The sequence below is a fragment of the Nanorana parkeri genome, unplaced genomic scaffold (assembly GCF_000935625.1).
Source record: "Nanorana parkeri isolate BGI_ZX_2015 unplaced genomic scaffold, ASM93562v1 scaffold848, whole genome shotgun sequence".
Lineage (NCBI taxonomy): Eukaryota > Metazoa > Chordata > Amphibia > Anura > Dicroglossidae > Nanorana > Nanorana parkeri.
The window spans coordinates 449,610-465,265 of NW_017307116.1; the positions used below are offsets into that span (position 1 = coordinate 449,610).

General features: G+C 37.6%; 1 protein-coding gene across 1 annotated transcript in view; it reads right to left on the reverse strand.

The window, feature by feature from the left end:
- The window catches only part of MSI2 (musashi RNA binding protein 2), a 608,564-nt gene that overhangs the window by 364,164 nt on the left and 228,744 nt on the right, over positions 1-15,656 (reverse strand). The gene's annotated exons all lie outside the window — the stretch shown is intronic.

Below are 15,656 nucleotides of genomic sequence, written 5' to 3' on the forward strand. Positions count from 1 at the left end.
AATGATGGCATGCTTGGACTTGTAGTTCCTTAGCTGATAAATATGTGTGGGGTACAGTTCTAGTGGATGTTTATATAATATGGGGGGGGCGAAAAAAATGTTCTGCCCCGGGCGCCCATAACTCTGGTTACGCCACTGCTGTAGTCTGGATAGAGTAAAGAAAGTTTAGAACCTTTGTCAGGCTTTTATGTCTGTGTCTTCACTGGTAAGATTTCCTTTTTACCCCCACTCTACTAAATGGTGGGGTTAAATTATTACAGGGGTAGAGATTGTTCCTTTAGTAAAGGGAAGTCCACTAAGCAAATAAGGGGAAACTGTGCTCACTGCAATCATCCAATTGTGCAAAAAAAAAAAAATCCAGTTACTTAAATTTCCCTTGCATATGAGTGGTTATTCAAAGTAAACATAGCTTCACCTTATTTATATATAAGTTAACATTTATATAGCAAAGTGAATATTTACTTTATTAAGTAAACAGTTTAAACGCATTTAGTAAATCAACACCATAGTACAATATTTTTGGATATTTTGTTTTCACTAATGTTCAGGGCTAAGAAATATTGAAAATATATGCATTTACAGTCTAATGAGAGTGCCAAACAAGACGAGTCCAAAAATGTTTAATAATGGAATGGATTAATATACAACATCAAAGAACAGCCAATTTGTTTCCGGGTTTAAAGACCTCCCCCTTTTTCAGGGCTTAAACATGATAGGTAGTATGATGTGCTCAGAAAATGGCAAAAATCAACAGGGGTTAATTAATTGGTGTGTAGGATATAGTCAACATCAGTTAATCAGCACAGGAAGGCAGAAATATCAAGAAATACTGAAAGGCAGACACAACTAGGCAAACAGCTTTTTCTGCAGAAGGCAAACAATGGTAGCCCACAAATCTATCTTATGAGAGCTACAGATGAACTTTATTGTGCAGTGCACTAACTCATGTGTAGTGTTACCCAAAAAGAAATGACAGTTATCAACGGTATGCATGTTTGTGCAACAAATGCACTTGCATTGTACTGGGAAGCAAGTCCAAACACAATTTTGCTACTTATGTCAGTATGCTTCTACATGCTAAAAAAAAAAAAAGAAAACTACTCATGTGTAAACAAAACCCACGGTACACTGTGGATGAATATCTGCTCAATGCTGTCTTCAAGAGGCCTACTGGCATGTGTGGAAGATCATTGAACAACCATACAGTTTGGAAGCTAATTAGAAATATCAAATTAGGCATATTTTGTCACCACCATACCCCACCATCACCCTATCCTGGTCAGGGTCGTACAATTTGATATCTGTATGTGTGTCTAGACCAGAGTTCCGGCATGGTTTTTTTTATTATTAAGAAGATGCTATGTATGATACACTTTTAGTGAGATGGAATAGGTCAGCAGTTATTGCAGTATTGTATGTTTTATCTCTTGCTTCATTTATAAAATTGTGCCTCTGTGTGTATCAACTGCAAAACATTGAAAAACCTAAGCCATGAGCTGCTCAATGAAGTGGCTGATTGCCCATTTTAATCACAAAAGATGGATCAGGCAATAGACCATCGTGTTTCTATAGAGAGCATTTCATTCTGTACAGTAGAAAGTTAATCCACAAACCTATCCATTTCGGATTAGCCGACATGCATTCTCCCCATATCCCTGTGGAAGGATTTGTCATCATCTTTTTTTCTGTAGAAGCCACTGTAAATCTCTCCTCTATGCACACCTAGAGGACCGGCTGAGTTATCTAACTCTTAATGGAGATCTATGTCATTTAGGTTGTATTGGGAGAAATTAGTTTATGCTACTCCAGTACGGGTTTATGACCTTTACAAGTCGAAGTAGGACAGGAGTATATATCATTCTTTGAAAGGTACATGCAAGCCTTACCCTCTTTCATCTCTGCTGCTTGCATTTTGTCTCTTCCACCATCTCTCCGTATCATGCTGTGCCCCATTGTCTCCTCAAAACTGTAAGTTGCCCTTCTCTGCCTATGGGTCCTTTCAATATTTCTCTGATTTCCCATTTAAACCTCCTGCATCCATTACATTTTTTTTCTCCAATATATGTAATTACCAGTAACAAATCTATTCAATGACTAAAATATACAGCATAAACTCACTTTACAGCAATAAATATTGACATTTACCTAAACACTGAATATTATTAAACTATATCTTACCAGGTTTCCACAATATATACATTCCTTAATCATTCCATCTAATAAAATGCAGTAAAACACCAGAAATTATACAACTACCCCCCGCCAGCAAAATAGAAATGATGTAAAATCTTATTAAAGCTATTGCTCTATAAGAAAAAAGGTGATACTTTGGAGCACAGGTAACGTCTTTTCATACAGGCCTTTTTGTTAAAGAAAATACTATAGTAATATTGTAATAGCCTGCTAGCTGCTAACTTTGGGTCACTTGAATACATTAGTAAATGTACTGTGATCTAAAAAGTTGGCTTTACTTCTCTTAACTGGAGTGTGCCTTTGCAAAAGAGAATATAACTCTTCTATAAAGGGGTTAGGAGAATTACATGCAGATGCAAAGCCAAGTGGAAGTAATAAGAAATCCTGGCATATAGGCCTTTTTTTTAACATGTTCAAACGTTGCCAAAATTGTCAAGTGTCATTAGCAGTAAGTTTCATGTACGCAGCCATTCACAATTCAGCAGATATTAATTGACTAATTGTCATTAGATGCAGTTACTCATACTCATCTACATAACTCTGCCACAGGCTACTGGCTACAGTGCCAACACTTCTATTTACTTAGAGAATTACCTCTACTTCAGCACATCAAGACTGCTGGCAAATGTTATGCTTTGTCATACTCCTCCCTTTGCTCTGTGTCCCCACAATGCATGATGCGCATGGACACAAATGGTTCATTTAGAACCCTAGGATGGAAAGCTGGCAATGCAACTGGCTTCTAAAAAGTGGCATGGTGGTTTTAAAAGTCTTTGGCATTAAAGCTTACTCTGGGCAAAAATAGGACAACATTTTAAACTTACATCTCAAATCCCTCTAAAACCTTGAAACATAATTTTGCAGTAATTTTTGGTTTAATAATGAAGATAATCCAAGTTTTATTCCCTGTGACATCATTACAGGACTCTTTTTCTAGATATCTGCAGCAGCAGCAAGTAGGAAGAGTCAGTGCTCTATGTTTTCTGTATACAGTAGGTAAGCCCTGCCAGATTTAAGATACAACTATTGGGAGTGTTCCCCTGACAATGTTCTCTAATCTTGTGCACTAAGAAAACACAAAACCAACAGCCACAACACCGCAAGTCCGTCTTCCACTTTTCCCTTCTGAAAACTGTGTCACTGTTGGCGCTGATCCAGCGCTCAGAAAAGTAACTGCACTGTTTGACTATGGCTGAGGAAAGCAGATGTTGTTTTCGGTCAGACTGCTACTGTGCTTCCCTGATGGTGTTCAGTGTCTGTAGGTTGCTGTATATCAACATAAGACACTGCCAGCTCTGTCCTAGGCAGCAAATAGTGCATATCATGTTTTAGTATAACGATAACTTAGACACTCAATTAACCTATAATATTAGCCCCTGAACCCAATCTAAATTAATCCCAAGATTTAACTTCAGCCATTCACTTTGAACCCTAATCCTACCCCTATTTGTTAAACCTTAGGGCCTGTATACACAATACCACAGTGAACCACAATGCACACCATTTCATGTATTGAGGTGTGGCAAAATGAAAGGGTTGCAATGAACCTAAGGCAAGAAAAAAAAAAAGTTTCCTTCCCTAATGCAGCACGAGCTTTTCCAGAAGCTGTGATGTAAAGAAAACCTGTACTGAAAAATAGCCTCTTATCAATATGTTGGTTGCCAGACTCATGCAAAACTAGCAGCATTAGTACTGTGATTCAAAAAGACTAGAACGAGCAAGCACATCAGGAGTTCTGACTATAGTGGCTGCTTGTTCTGGATCTATGATTTATAAAATATCAATGTAAAAGCCCGACAGGTAACTAGCATTTTCAGGAGGTTAGTTTCGGCAGCCTCCATATTCCTCTCAGTGGAGGATGTAGAAGAGGGTGAAAGCACAGATACAATTTCTTAGGGTGCAGATAGATTCCTGAACTGTAAATCACCATGTTGCCTATTCCAAAATAATGATAAAAACAGTGATTGGGTACATTCATGTCAGGCACTTACATCTATCAGACAAAGATTATGCTTTTCATTTGTTTAAGGGTGTGGCATAAGATGCATTACAGTGCCATATTGTCCTTTAAAATACTTTGTAACGGAAACTATTCTCGGGTATACTACAGATAATCTATGCATTTAATGTATGACACATACATGAAACACACAGGATGCCACATTGCATCGTCCAATTACACATGTTTGAAAGCAGGTAAAAGCATACATGATTGGAAATAGCTGTAATCGCTGTGTGGTCTTCAACACGCATACAGCTGTGACTCACAGCACTTCCCACACAGTTATGAGCACGCTCAAGAAAAACTGTCATAAGCAAAGCAAGTAATATTGTAGTCTTGAGAATACTGAATCACAAATTGTGACTTCACATAACATTGTTTTGACACAGCTTAATATAATAAAATGGGACTACACACTTCTCGATACATGCTACTGTCAAAATAAAGTCAAGATGCGTAGAAATAGAATGTTAATGTTAACATAAGGAGAAAAAAACCTCAGAGATCAGCAAGTAAGGGCATTAGGGCTGCAACTAACAATTCTTTTCATAATTGGATTAGTTGCCTGATTATTTTTTATGACTAATCGGATAAAAAATAAATAAATACTATCCTTTATTTAAAATAAAAAACACAAACAAAGTTTATTTCACTTGAGAGTAGTAGTACAAAACTGTATTTTATTTCTAGAGGGCAGGATAGGTAAACAAAGATAAACCATATGCGACACAACCACTATTTTTCACCAGATCTAGTTTTTATCAATCAATCGCATAGTCTAACCCAAAAAATTCTGCTGGCTCCTGGATTGAACAGACTGGCTCCTGAATTCCATTTTATTTTGTCCACCCCTCTTCTAACCCATTCTCAGACTACCCACTAACAAGTGTGTAAGAATTGCATATGCATAGAGCAGCAGCAGCAGCAAAACTTGGTTACTCATTGCACCGAACTATATAATTTATAACAAATTTGACTGCCTTGGCACATTCTGAGACATTTTTAGCATTTACTAACCAAGATCTACCTATGTAGGATCCTAAAAAAAGGCAACAGACTTATGGTGGTAATTCACAGACTGCATATTATTGCTATAGACTATAGTCAAAGTGTTTTGATTTAGAGACATAGCTTCCTATAGTAATACAATCGCTTAATAGTATGTTAAAAATTTATATTTTTTTCTGCCGGACAATACAGCTACTGCACCAGATATAAGAGCTGTGGGTCTCATTGATTGCAGCGCTAGAGCAGTTTTTTCTGTGAATGGTTCAAAAAATACATGGCATTCTGTTAATGGCCAAGGGGAGAGAGGGGAGAAGAACTTCACTAGTGCTATAGTCTAAGAGACTCACATCTCTCATATTCGGAGCTGGCTGGAAGTACAGCAGGAGTTGTAGTTTCTGGCAGAAATCACATAAAGTTGCAAATCATCTCAGACTCAACGCAAGAGACATGCAGAACTGTAATTCATGCTGCTACACTTTTAGCATCATACTTGATGTGGCCTTTTCCTTAATTATTTAAACACAGAGCACCCTTAAATCCTGTTTGAAAAATATACCAATTTATCCATTAAGATCAAGAAGATCAAGTCTGCCCTCAAAAGATTTTAAATAAGATTTAGGTGTAGTCTGTTTGTCACTGATGCCTTGATAAAGCAATCCAGTGAGGTACCAAAAAATTATAGTGATCCAATATAGTTTTCATGAAGATAGAATGCTGGTGATATGTGGAATCTGTCCTTATTATCTCTCACCTTTACTCCTGCAAACTCCTCCCTTCTACTTTTTAACTAACAAGACCATCACCTATACATGTTTCATGAATGCTGCTGTAAGCCTAACCTAATATCGCCGCAATTTTTATCTGCTGTGCCTCTGAAAAATCCTTAGCTAGGCTTGCCTCAAAATACTATTCTTTTTCTCTCCATTTATAGTTCTAATCTGAACCACAAATGCATCACACCACACTTTCACTCCTCCACTAATGTTCACCTCATCTCAAGCATCTCAAATATTGTATATAGAGTAGCCCTTATTCTCTGCCATTTGTTTCCATGTCCAAGTAGATGTACTCAGTCTTTAAATTGTTGAAGAGGCCATCAAAAATAAATGTCAAATCTTACCAACTTATCTTACCAACTTTTTTTTTATTTAATTGCTCATTACTGTGTCATCAACCAATAATATTAGAACATACAGACATTTTAGTCATGCAAAGTATGAACAAACTTGTTAACTCCACCTATTTGGAATGTTGAAGATTACTTTTACCTCTTGGTTTGTTATACATTATCTCTTGATAATCTGAAGGCTGAAGCTAGTGGATATACATTTTGAATTTTCTTATCTCAGAGTAAGTAGAAAACTGTAGTCAACACTCATTTTACAGTTATGGAAGTATTTACTCTATTATATGAAAATGGGCTTACCATTCAAGGTGAACATACAAAGTACTTTGAAATAAATGGTCATTGCTGGTCTAATGGGGAAACATGTAATCATTATGTTTATCCAGAAAACTGCTGCAAACACAGATAAAATTGTAAGCCTCCACTGGGACTGTATGTTTATGTGCAAGACAGAGGCATAAGCACTAATAAACACATAACTGTGATGGATTAGTTATTCGGATATTTGCGTGTACGTATAATTTGAAGATATGTTGTCTTTGGCATCATATGTAAGTAATGCATCAAATCACTATTATTTTGTAATATTGCTTGATTTTTTTTTTATTTCTGGTAGACTGGAAAAGTTGAGAATATATATCTTTGTGGTGTACTGTAAAATACATATTCATTGCCCTTCAAGTCTAGCCTTCCCCCTTAAAATATTGTAAGTGCGTAGTAATTGGATCAAATGAGAGGGGTAATCAGACAGGCATGACAATTTTCTGTATTACTCAGGGGTTGCAGGTTGCTAGGCAACAACACAGAATCTAGACAAAAGATAAAGATAAATAACTGTCTGGGGTCACATTTATTAAAGCTAAAACAAGGACCATTCCAACCTAGCGATTACTCCACATATATTAATGTAGACCATAAGCCAAATTGATATAATTAAAACCTATGGGTCATCTATGTTCTATTAAATATTTAACACTGGCCATGTTTTAGAACGTAAGTACTTTTTTTTTTTTTTAAATCATGGGGCATACGGAGACCGGAGTGTAAAAAATAGACTTTATGTATTTATAATGTGAAACGTGTAGTACTCCTTTCCCTTCATTGACAGTCAGAGAGAGATGTGAGGTGCTAATACAATTCAAATTTGAGTAAGTAATTTTTCTCTTACTGGTTTTAATTACATAACATGTCTTTAATGCAACAGATAACTACAAGCATGTGGAAAAGAAGCTGATTCATCACGTAAGCAAGGTAGGGTCCAGGAAAAAACCCTTTGCTTTTTTTTTTCCAACGTAGTTTCTACTCTGCACAGGAAATTAAGAGTTAAAAGCCCAATGTTGTTCACTAAATTGCACTGACCTTCTTCTCCTCCCTTCATCCTCTCACCCCTCCCAGTCATGAGCCACAGAAATTAAATGGATTCAGTCTATCAGCACTCTGCATCTAAGTGATTAAATTCAGCTGCTGGAAAAATCTGTTGCCCGCTGCATCTGAGAAATGATCCTGCCAGACTTGTACAAAAAGACAGAAAGAAAGAAACTAAAAATATGTCCCTCTGCACTGTATGGTATCTGGAATGGCATCTTTATTGTGGTAAGGAAGGGGTGTTGAAAGCTATGTGTGTGGTGTAGTGTGATTTCTTTAATAACCTGCATGTACTATGGCATAAAGTCGTTATGCTCAGCACAGGACCACCCAAGATGCAACATGTGCCAGCTTCAGGAAAGCCAATACACAGTGATATCCTAAGACAGTCTAATAAAAAAAAACAGTTGGTGATCATGTAAGATGCAGGCTAAACTGATCGAATCTTTTTTTCGTTAAGCAAATCTAAAGTCTGCCCATACATTCAGGTTTGCTTTAATGCCCCCTCCTCAGCACATACTTCCCCTCTGCTTTGCTCCTCCACCACTACTTTCAGCTGCCAGGAGCGAGAAAATAAAACCCTGTATAAGCTCTGAATCGCTCTAGTTAGATCTTCTACAGGGCTGGGGACACTTTCTAGACCCCCATATGAGAGCGCTGGGCCAATATCCAAACACCAGCACTGTTACATGAGAGGAGGGGAAACAAGTCACATGCTCCTCCATACCAAGAAATACCAAGCATTTTCTTCTCCACTGCATAGAGCTGTAGGGGAGATAAGAACAGGTGAGAATGAGCTGCCGGACAGGTGCTCATGAAAGTAAACCTGCATAGGTTTGCTTTTAGTTATTTATCACTAATTTAGATAAATTATGTACATGTAGTCCAGAATTGACAACCTGATTTTGTATTCTTTTTTGTATGGATAATATCCCAAAATGTTATATACAGTTCCTTACTAATATCCCAAAATACCGTACACAATACCTTTTAACATCCTCAGACACTACTTCACGAAACTGTTCCAGGTTTGATCTGACTGTACACTTCAGTCATGACTGCTAGCTCAACCTATTTACAGGTACGTGAGCGTAACTTTAGACCACGTTTCATATTTATCTAGTTTGACATAAAAGTGCTTCATTATCGACATTTTAAAAATTACATTATATATTGAAGGAAAAGTGCACTTTAAAACAAAATGCACATATCCTTTTTGCCACTCCCTATCTCGGCAGAGGTATACTTACCTTAATCCAACAACCGTGTCCTCTGTCTTTTGGCGTGCCTACGCAGAAGAACTCTTAACCCCTTCGTGACTGACGACGTACAGTGTACGTCGCCAGCATCGGGGCTGTTTAAACAGACTCCCGGCGACTTTTGCCGCCGGGACTCTGTTTAAACTATCTAAGGGGGAGGGTGGAATCTGTTAGGTCAGGTAATGGAGGCTAAAAGATTAAATGCACTTTGTTCAAAAGTGCACTTGTTCTTTAAGACCGAACCATTTTGTAAGACAGGATGTATGTTCAAGCCCATTGACATCACACTTCAAAGCACTGCACAGACTTAGAACTACTTAGTGTTTTGGAGTTAACTAAAATTGAAATATCCAAGCCTGCACCAGGCGTACAAGTGATAAATGATTTGGCTGTTGCTCAAATACAAGAAAAATAATCAACAATTTTTACAGACATTTTTATCACAAACTTTACAGACAACTCTCCTATAGTTTTATGGAGAGTAAATACTAGGGATGCACCGATACTAGTATCGGTGCCAATACCGAGTATTTGGGCGAGTACTTGTAATACCAAAATGCTCCAATACTTACCCCCGATACCAGAACTTCCAGACGGAGGGAAATTTCCTCTGACTGGCAGTGCCGCAGGGGAACATGGAGTCGGCTTCCCAGGCCAATCAGGAAGTAGGGCAGCGGGTGAAGACCTACCTCCCTGATTGGCCGGGAAGTTGTCTCCCGCTGTGTGACTGGCGGCAGGTAATGACCAGCCTTCCGGTTTCCTGATTGGCCAGGAAGCCAGAATCCCAGCCAATCAGCATTGAGCTGGCCTAACAGCATGGAGCCGGCTTACCAGCTAATCAGGAAACCAGATGGCAGGTAATGGTACGCCGCTTGGCTTCCTGATTGCCTGGAAAGCCGGCTCCATGCAAGCGGAAGTACCGGTATCGGTACTCGTTATCAGCGAGTACCGACATATAGGTATTGGTACTCCTACTCTATACCAACAAAATAGTATCGGCACATCCCTAGTAAATACATTTCTTAGCAGTTGACAATCTTAATGCACTCTCAAAAACATTATTTTATTTGAAGTCTCTCTTACTTGGTGAAAAATCTGTGATCCTATATCTGTTGGTGATAGAAATTGTGATAAAAATTAATAAGGTCAATGTGGAAGGTGAGACCAAAAGGTGGCTCTGCATACCAATTTGTCAATTCTTTTCCTGTGCAAAATCCAGAACTCTAGGGTACATGGAGTAATGTGCACCCCCAATTTTACCTCCTCACAAGGGAGTGCTTGGTGCCTGAGAAATCAAGTACAGGGAAGCAGTGTTGCATAATTCCAGATCATAATGCAAGCATTGACCATACAGTACATATTCTACAAGGAATTTTGTGATCAATTGAATAAAACTGCCTTTGCCTTTATTCCACAACTGTAGAAAATGTTTTCTGAAAAATGTTTAGTTTCATCATGAGCAATTCCATTGAATGTGCATCCCCAATGTCAGTGTATAATTCTGCGTGATAGCGAGCATTAGAATGCTTACATTTTAGTACAGTAAACTCCAGAATTGTCTTTAGCTAGAACTGGGAAACAAAAAGTTGCTCCAGTTGTATACTCTGAACCTTATACATCTAAATGTGACAGTACGACAGCACATCTACACCGTGCATTTTGATTTAAGATATGATAAATGTTTTAGGATATTTTTTTTATACAATCAAAACAGTCAGAATTACAAGAATTGTAACATCGGATTACAACATGCTTAACTATGTTCTTCTGCAGTTTGTGACAAACAGCAATGCCGCCTCTAAATCCAAAGATTTGGAAGAGATGATCCAAAGCCATCGTGTTTTATTACATGTGTATTTACAGTACATTAAGCTCTTCAAGTGGCAGACAGGCCAGTGTACTTTCAAACAATTGTTTACATTTGCAAAATGAATGCATTCTATCATTCACATACCAGGGCTAAATCATTTAAAAGAGTTAAAAAAAGAACTGCTGTTGAAAACGTGTACATGAACTTTGGCCATTACCCTGCAGTCCTGCACTGCCTATTTCATTCACTGCTCTGTATCTGTAGGACTTTTTTTTATTTTGTTAGCAAAGAAAAAGAACCATAAAGGAATGCCATAATAGAATTTCTTTTATATTTTTTTCCCACAGGGTACCGCTCACTGTGTGGCACCATATGCCTAGCACATAAGTCTAAAAAAGCCATTGTTAATGCCATAGCTAAAATGGAAAATGGCATACAGCTCGATACAGTTTATAACTAGCAAAGGAGGATCTAAGTAAAACATATCCTCACATTTTAAAGTGTAAATTTGCATGCAGGAAGGTTTTCTGTATTGCATGAGAAAAATATTCCTATGCTATGAGAGCTTTTCACTACCTTCCTGTTCGCAAACTTCATCCACAGCTCATTGTACATTCTCAGCATGCCTCAGTGCTGGTATTAACTCCTAAGTTGCAGGCCGACCAATCAAGAATGCCAAAGATGCAAAACCCGGAAGAAGATTGGGCAAAGATCTTGGTGCCAGCAAGTGAGCTTGCAGAGATTGCGTCACTGGAAGGGAGGCAAGTATTGCAGAGTTTAGTTCCACCCAAAAAAAAGGTTTAGGTTTATCCCCAACCAGTCTTTGGGACTATTACTATTAGGTTATCTTGTATAAAGCAATTAATAAGCCAAGAGCAAGTTTATATTGAATTTACCTCATAAAGTCACAAAAGTTAAGTAACACATCAGTAATCCAGACTTGGCTATGTGAAAGACCTCTTGTGATTGTACAAAATACAGCTATCACAAGAATGCCTAGCTGTTCAATTAATTGTATTTAAGCTATTAGATATAAAAACAGGCCACCTTTACCAATTCTGATCCAGACCTTAAATTTAAAAAGGGCTTATACACACTGAAGGTAACTTGCTATGCCAAAACACCTTGATGCAATGGGGTTGATTTACGAAAGGAGTAGAGCATGTACACTTCCACGTAAGGAAAGTTGAAGAAATGGAAGTTTGTTTTTACATGATTGGATAACTGTCTCTTTTGCAAAAAAGCTTTTTATCCTGCCGTTTGCAAACTTATTTGCAACAGAAAATCAAACTGCATTCAATAGCTACACTCATGGTGTTAAAAAAATCAAAACTTGTAATTATATGAGATAGCAGAGTGTTTGTTTCTAGCTAGTCAGATCACTATGACAGAACAAAGGGTTCCTAATGTACTATGGGATACCTAAAGAGACCGCTCAGCAAAGCAGCTTGCTGTTTGTCTGACAGAAACCTTGAATTGGAAAAATAATTTATCTGATAAAAAGATCTATAAAACCACCATACACTTCTTTCAAGAGTCAAACTATGGCGGTAATGCTGGCCATACAAGCTTTCACAAGCTTATTGCAATTACAACAAACTTAGGCATTGAAACCTACCACAATCCTGTGCCAAACATATATAAAAATGTTAACTGTTGGTGGCTGGTTAGCTTGATTTATTTGATTGTTTTAGTGATCAAAAATCAAAAACTGGTTAAAAGTAGTTGAATTACTAGAAAAGTAATCTAATGTTGGCCAACATTAGATTTCTGATAGAGATGCATAATACACTTGCGATAGTAAAGCAGTCGTTTATATACATTTTCTAAAGAAAAACATATAGCTTACTGTACTGACATGAACATTAAAGCTGATATTATAGCATGTTTTTTTTTGTGTTTTTTTAAAATACCAGCAACTTGCTAAGCAAAATTTTCTGTTTCAGGAACTGTTGAACATTAACTGACTGAAAAAGGATGTGGAAAATGCTGCCATGATGCTCCACTTCTTGCACAGTTGCCAGCTGCTCTTATGCTAACCCACAATCTAATATTGCTTACTAGCACAGTGATCTGCCAAGATACAAACTGTTCCTGAAACAGAAACTTATCCATGCATGCATACATACATGGAAGGACTCCTCTTAACATGAGTCAGTGTACGACGGGATGCATGAGTATCTCTGCCAATCACATCAGCCGCTGCCTTTTTATTTATAAAACAGAACGGTTAATCTGTTCCTAGATATGTGCGAGCTTCAAGAACGACAATTAATAATTGAACAAAGAGAAGCCTTTAAATGCTGGAAACTCAAGGTGACACTACAAGACCAGCCCAGGAAAAAACGAGAGTGAGCACCTTCCTGAAAATTAAGTCACACTTCACCTCCCAAGATCGTTTGGAATTGAGAGGGACCTTGTGCCCACACTTCCAAAGCTGCCCTTGCAGTACTCAAAAAAGCCCACAATGTATTTCCACCGTGCTCTGCATTGACGGGATTAAAGATAAAGTAAAAGGGGTGAGAGGACAACTAAACGTTTCTCGAGTCTGCTGCAACCTTTGTCTCATGACTTCCAGACCATGAAATAACTTACACTGCTGATTTAGTATCAGATAGTTTTAGCTCTGGGAACAGGGTTAGCGATATTTCCAGCAAGAGAGGTTTTTTTTATTTGTCTGTAGGAAATGCCTCCAATATGGAAGGTGTATTTCCTATCCTGTCAAAAGAATCACTAGCATTTAAAAAACAAAATTCTGAAAAACAAATGTAAAAAGCAGACAATCAAATTGTTCTTTTTCATCAGACATTTAACACCGTTAAAATGAAAGGTAATCAAAATGAAAATGTGGTCAAAGCACTTTCAAATCTTCTACCTTCTCATTTGGTAATAAGTGGGCAATTGCTATAAGCAAAAAAGATAGTCCTGCATAAGGTCTTAAACTAAAAGAGCAACAACTGTGCCCAGTGATAAACACCACAGGAACATCTTAAAGTAGTTCATCTCACTGGCAAAAAAAGCCAAGACCACTTAGAAAGATATTTGAAATCAATAAACTTGCTCGTCTTTCACTCAGATATGACATGCAATTACATTACTGTACCTTGCCTGTATGATGCATCCAACTTGAGAAGATTATAAAAGTGATGCAAAGTGTTCTTACAAGGGCTAAAACACAGCAAAAGCAGTGATCCAAATCAGCCATGTTACTCTTGAAAGTCAGTAAGACTGTCTTCACTTTTGAAGATCTACAATATTACAGGCGCAAAACAAAGCGCTGATACACATTTTACTTCTGTTTGATTATTACGCCATAAAAAGGTGTACACAGAGGTATATGCCCATTTAAATGATCTTGCAATGACATGTATGTTGTAGTAACACTATTCAAAGTACAGGCTTATAAACTCTAAATGGACTGTACATTTCATCACTGTGCACTTAATATTAGGGGGGGGAAAAATACTAAGGGTCATTCACATTTATATAGTTTTCCTGTACAAACACACTGAACTGCAGCACATAGAAATGAATCAGTCACATAGGAAAGAATGGGATTTCTACTTGAAATGTATTTTCATGCAGTAAACTGCATGTGGACAACAGGCAGTTGTGAACAGACCATAGCACCATTGGAAAACAAAACCCTACCAACTGGGTACGGTAATTTTTTAAAATCAGGAAACTGGAACACACAGCCAGGACAGAGAGGAGAGACATCCAGGAGGATGAGCAAAGAGAGACAGCCAGGAGAGACGGCCAGGAGAGCGAGGAGAGACAGTTAGGAGAGCGAGAGATGAGCGCGAGGGAAGTTTTTTTCTTGATGGCAGATCTCATGTAGCTGGTCATTTGAAAAGTAGATCTTAACACAAAAATTGTGGGCACCCCTGGTCTACAACTTTCTCTCCTATTCTTGTATTAGTTATGGCAAGATGGGCATTACTGTTATGTGTCCGTGTGGTAATTTTTTTCATCCAATTATGTTGCATGTAGTTGCAGAACTTTATATAATGTGTTTATATATTAAATAGACAGACACACACAAAGAAAATATGCAGTTATATAGGCTAGATGCCTAAGGACATTCACCTGTGTTTATCTTGAAAGCATATCTGATTGATGATGCTGAGGAAGAAACAGCAATATGTAATTTACTTAGGATGTTATTGTGTTTGTCAGTCAGTGTCTTTCACTTGTAAAGCGTACAAGAAAATAAATCTCTTTCGTCTGCAGCCAAGAGATATGATGCATGGTCTTGTTTGCCTGTAAGTAAACACTTGCTATGTATTATGATACATGGGCAGAATGTTCAACAGAACACACCAAGACTCACATTTCACTGGACAGATGTCCTACTTTCTCTAGGTGATTACATATACCAGAAGCACGATATTCAAATAAGAGAAACAGGAGGAAAATGAGAAGCTAGAAAAGTATTTTTAAAATGGAGACAAGTGGCAAAAGGTGATGAACACACATTCTTCAAAAGGACTTTGCTAAACCAATTTACATTTTTGTAATTGCTACATATTACAGATTTGGTTTTGCCAAATGACTTAACAAATCAAAGTAAAAAAATCATGAAATATAAAAGAAAAATGAACAATATCCATTTTGTACACGTTGGTGTGTAACACTGTACATTTTAAACCGTAACTCCAGTTTCTGCTTTTTTTTTAATGAATAAATTGCCCAACATGGTGATGAAAATTAAAAAATTCAGCTTTTGCTGCAACACTTACATTCGAGACTTTCCCTTGTATGAACTTAGCTCCTCCACTAGATGTTAGCATGTTAGCTCTTCCACACTCCTTTTCTGGGTTAAAAGAAGGCTGACCTCATTAAACCCCTTTCCTTGAGCCCAGGCTGTCATAAAACACACAACCTGGGCGG